Raw genomic sequence first — 4,881 nt, 5'->3', positions numbered from 1 at the left:
AAAGTGTTGCTTGGTTCAAATATTTGTTTGTTTACCCATTGATCATTAGTTGGCTTCTCGACATTTTCCCACATTTTCCCCTGGTCTTGGAATGCTCTCTTATCCTTTATCAGATGGGCTGCAATGTATCGCAGTGGTAGAGTTGCAGCTAGGGTTGCCAACTTTCTAACTCCCAAATACGGGACAAGGTGACACCATCGCCCGCGCCCCACGTGACTTCACCCAGCCAGGGCCACGTGCTCTCGCTCCACCAACGGCGGCCGCCCGGGCCGGGAGGCGGGTTGCTACGCAACCTCCGTTAGGGGCTCCTAGAAACCGCAACAAAATGAAGTAATAATCAGCGAGGTCTTAAAATCACGGGTTTAAATGTACAGGTTTGGGCTAACTCGGTGTGAAATTTAACTAAAGTGCCGCGGGGGGGGAGAAGCTCAGTGGGTCAGAAAGGGAAAGCGAGTTAATGTTTCGAGTTGGCGACCGGTCGTCATTCCCAAATCGCTTTACATCGGACGGTGGAGCATTGTGACTCCTTGTGTAAAGGTGGGAAGGTGGTTTCTATAGTCCAAGTGTGGATCTCAGCAGAATACATTACGCCCTTGCTTTGGGTGGCGATTGCAGTGTGAGAGTGTGGCCAGTGCATGCTCCATCTATATAATGGCACTGGAGACATCAAGGGCAGCTTTCTCAGTGTTAATAACGCCGGCTGCACACCATGTTCCCATTGGGGCAGCTCGGCCCCCTGTTCCTCCTGATGGCCGGTGCCTCACACTCTTGCGAGCCGAGCTCGCCCCTCTTCAACCACAAACTACACCATCATTGTGTGCAGGTTTACCAAGGGCGCTGCCTTAGTCTGTAAGTGGTGGGGCAGTGGGCAAGTCCTAAATGGGACTTGTACGGGAGTTGGACGACCCCACCCCCACGATGTCTCCACTGTCTTGTGTGCATGCCACATGTACAGTCGGCAAGTCGTTGGTTCCAGCGGCAGAAAGACAATCCCAGCAAATTGCAGATTGCGCGGAGGAAACCACCAGAAGGTTCAACGGGCAGAAAGACGATCCCAGCAAAGCCTCGTGGAGCGTAAACAGGGCAGAGTGAAATACGTAGGACACTTCTGACCATCCACTGCATCCTGACCTGTCCCCAGCCATCCCGACTATGTCTTGCTGCTGGAACCCGATAGACCGGGACAAGAGAGTGAGGCCGGCGATCTGCGCAACTCCCCCTCAGTTAAATCCAAGTCAAGTGCAAGTCATGACTTCAACCCCATACCGTGCAACCACAACTCCTGTGGCAATGGGAGAGTTGCGAAGCAGCAGGTGTAGATACACTGGAAGCTGTAGTCACCAACCTGCACACAGGCGGCCCAGGGCATAGGGTCGCCCTCTACTGGACCGAAGCAGCAGTGGAGTTCGGCAGCCCCCCGGATGTCTGAGCAGCCCTCTTTAGGATTCGCTCTGCTCACCTCCATGGAGGAAGGGGCTAGAAAAGGTGCCTCAAACATAGCCTGCTTCACTTCACCTTGGCCAGCGTACCGCGGCTGGCGGGGATCCCAATCAGCGGTCGAAATAATAAGAAAAAACACGTGGAACGTGCGAACCCTGCTGGATAACATCAAGGCAGATAGACGCACTGCAGAGGCCCAGAGGAAACGCACCGCGCGCAAGGCCCGGGCTACCTCCACTTCCACTGCAGCACCCATCCACTTGTGTCCTATGTGTGGGCGTCCCTTCCAGGCCCGGATTGGCCTCACCAGTCACTTCCGGACCCACAGTCACCAATCCTCCAACTGAAAGTGAAGTCATGGTCATCTTTGAACCCGAACAACAACAACAACAACAACAAGTTGTGGGGCGGGGAAAGGAATCAAAAAACCTGGCGTCTTCCCGCCCACCCACCCACCCAACCAACCAACCAAACATGCCCTCCAAGGCAGCAGAGTCTGGCTCGGTTTACCGGCTGCCGCAAGGAATTAAACCGGACTCAGAGCGAGTAACATTAAATCAGTGCTTCCAAGTCATGCAGCGGGTTACAATCCACTTAAATTGCTTAAACCTGCTGGAATTCGTCCAATCCACAAAATACAGTCAGAAACCTTGACAGGTTTCCCATTGCCAGTCCGGTTTAATTCCTTGCGGCAGCCGCTAAACTGAGCCAGACTCTGCTGCCTTGGAGGGCATGTTGGTTGGTCCAAAGTGCATAATATAGTGTTAGTGTAAAGGGTGATTGCTGGTTGGCGCGGAATCGATGGGCTTCTTCTTTCGTGCCCATCATTCAAATGTTACATCACTGTCATCGTCCTGAAAAGGGCGCAAGCTTCCGGCGACAATCGGTGGGAGCCATCACTTGTACAGTAGACGACGGTGGTAGCAGAATTAGCTCAGGACATTTCCAGTTTCCAGCCCCGCGATGTGGACCCTTCTGCCGTGGGGCCACTCGCTGGGCTGAAGGGCCTGTTTCCGCGCTGTACCTCTAAAGTCTAAAGATGCATCTTCTAACTCAACAGTAAGAAGACACTGGGTTAGTGTCGCGTCGGATCTTACAGCAAGGAAACAGGCCCTTTGGCCCGGCAAGTCCACGCTGACCATCAAACATCCATTGACCCCAGTACAACACTAATCATAGGTTCTGCCCGACACGCTGAGTTGCCACACTAATTCCTTTATTCTCCCCACATTCCTACCAACATCCGCCACTTACACCTTGGAGCAGCTGCCATTTAGTCCACTGATCTGCACTTCCTTAGGATGTGGGAGGAAACCCACAGAGTCTTAGGCTTGTCCTCACTATCATCAAGTTACGAACATGTAAAAAATGACTCCTTTGTAGTGAATCCCAGAAGATTTACTTCAATTTGTATGGCCAACTGTGTTGGTTATCAACTTGAAACACAACAAACTGCAATTTTTTCATTTAGCTTAGTTTTGTTTAGACTGGGATACAGAGCAGAAACTGGCCCTTCGGCCCACCAAGTCCATGCCGACCAGCGATTACTCGTACACTAATTCCATCCTACATACCAGGGACAATTTACAGAAGCCAATTAACCTACAAACCTGCACGTCTTTGGAATGTGGGAGGAAAGCGGAGCACCTGGAGAAAATCCACACGGTCACAGGGAGAATGTACAAACTCCATACAACATCCATAGACAGGATCGAATCCGAGTCCTCTGGCACTGTAAGGCAGCAACTCTGCCGCTGTGCTGAAATGTTGGTTGTCGACTATGGCATTCCATCTCCTCAGTGCTAACCAACCTTGGCGAGCCTCCGGCATCGCCTTCTCCATCTGCAGTGAGATGGATGACAGGCAAAGAAAGAGAGACAGGCAACCAGATCAACCATGCCGACAGGCCTAGTCCATCCAAGTCAGGTCTGCATCAGATGCACCAGAATGGAGTTGCTGGAGTTTATTCGGAGATGCCAATTGGTTAAGTGTTTAGACGGAGCCCAGTTAATTAGTCGTTAGTTAGTTAGTTAGTTAGGTAGTTAGTTAGTTAGTTAGCTAGCTAGTTAGTTAGTTAGTTAGTTAGTTAGTTAGTTAGTTAGTTAGTTAGTTAGTTAGTTAGTTAGTTAGTTAGTTAGTTAGTTAGTTAGTTAGTTAGTTAGTTAGTTAGTTAGTTAGTTAGTTAGTTAGTTAGTTAGTTAGTTAGTTAGTTAGTTAGTTAGTAAGTAAGTAGAGTAGTTGGTCAGACAGGGAGAAAGGGGTAGATTTAATGAAGCAAGAACCAACTTTCTCTGTCACCAAAGTGGAAGGACAACAGTGTTAAAATGACTTGCAGTTAGTGTAAGCAGTTGGCGAGTGGTTTTATTTGGAAGATTCAGAGAACCTTTGGGCTTGAGCCAGTTAGAGGATGGATGAAACAACTTCACCAGGGGGTATTGGTGAAGGAGTGGGCTGGAGCTGGTTACACTGGCATTTCCTTCTACTAATGCATGTGGTTTGGGAGCTTTCTTTGTGTTACAGAGGGCTAGAAGGGTCATGCAGTATTTCTGCTCCATACACATCATGCGCAGCCTTGTGGTTCAATGCCATTTATATCGGAGCTGTCTAAAGTGGACTCTTGATTAACCATTGGCTGGAAGAGTTGCTGCTTCGCAGTGCCAGACACCCAGTTTTGATCCTGACCTTAGGTGCTGTCTGTGTGGAGTTTGCACGTCCCCCCTGTGACCGCACGGGTTTCTTCCCACATCCCAAAGACGTGTGGGTTTGTAGTTTAATTGGCCGCTGTAAATTGCCCCTAATGTGTAGTGGCTGGATGAGAAAGTGGGATAACATGGAACTAGTGTGAACAGGTGATCGATAGTTAGCATGGACTCGGTGGGCCAAAGAGCCTGTTTCCATGTGGTATCTTTCAATCAGATTCATGCATTAACTATGCAATGTTTCGGAGGGTCTCAATGTAAAAAGCCTACACTCCCAGTCTTAACATCAGCCTCCAGAGAGCATCCAGAAAATGCAATCAGAACACATTAACTACAAGTAGGAGAGCAGTAATAATGCACTAACCACAGTCAGACTCCTGTACAAGTACATTAAAAAGTGATTATACCTTTCAAGCTTATGGAAGCTTATTTTCACAGCAGTGCTCTATCCCCGAGAGCCGTACAGTACTGTACAAATATCTGCAGAACTCTTTAAATGGTAACATGTGGTTTTGACTCGTTAAAAGAAACTTGGGAGTGCTTGAAATTCGGAATAGTTACCAGTGTGACACAAATCTCAAACAGGCACCACTGCATTTTCTAATAAACAATAGTCAAGAAAGGTGCTAACTAAGAAATAACTAACTAACTAAAGAAGAGAGAAGAAAAGTGCTATGCAATCTATTTGATTAATTTTGACGTGTTTGCGTTATCTCTGTCTTTATGTTGACCATGAGACTGG

This window comes from Rhinoraja longicauda, chromosome 6 (genome assembly GCF_053455715.1).
Source record: "Rhinoraja longicauda isolate Sanriku21f chromosome 6, sRhiLon1.1, whole genome shotgun sequence".
NCBI classification, from domain to species: domain Eukaryota; kingdom Metazoa; phylum Chordata; class Chondrichthyes; order Rajiformes; family Arhynchobatidae; genus Rhinoraja; species Rhinoraja longicauda.
Note: the sequence above shows the minus strand (reverse complement) of the source record.